Genomic DNA, 232 nt, shown 5'->3' on the forward strand with positions numbered 1-232 from the left:
GGGAGTAGCAAAAGAAAAGAGGGGGAAAAAAATCGTTGTTTTTACTGTGTTATATGAGAAGAGAAGCAGACTGCTTCAACAGTACATGAACGATGGGAACACTGAAGTTTTTACTCCAGTCAAAGAACAGTTTTTCTTCTGAAATCCTCGAAAACCTGGCTTGGTCCGACGGTCAACTGGAGAGCAGAATGGATGGAAAACATCGAGACTAGCGAGACATTGTGTCAACGAG

Source organism: Austrofundulus limnaeus, unplaced genomic scaffold (assembly GCF_001266775.1).
Source record: "Austrofundulus limnaeus strain Quisiro unplaced genomic scaffold, Austrofundulus_limnaeus-1.0 Scaffold73, whole genome shotgun sequence".
NCBI lineage: Eukaryota > Metazoa > Chordata > Actinopteri > Cyprinodontiformes > Rivulidae > Austrofundulus > Austrofundulus limnaeus.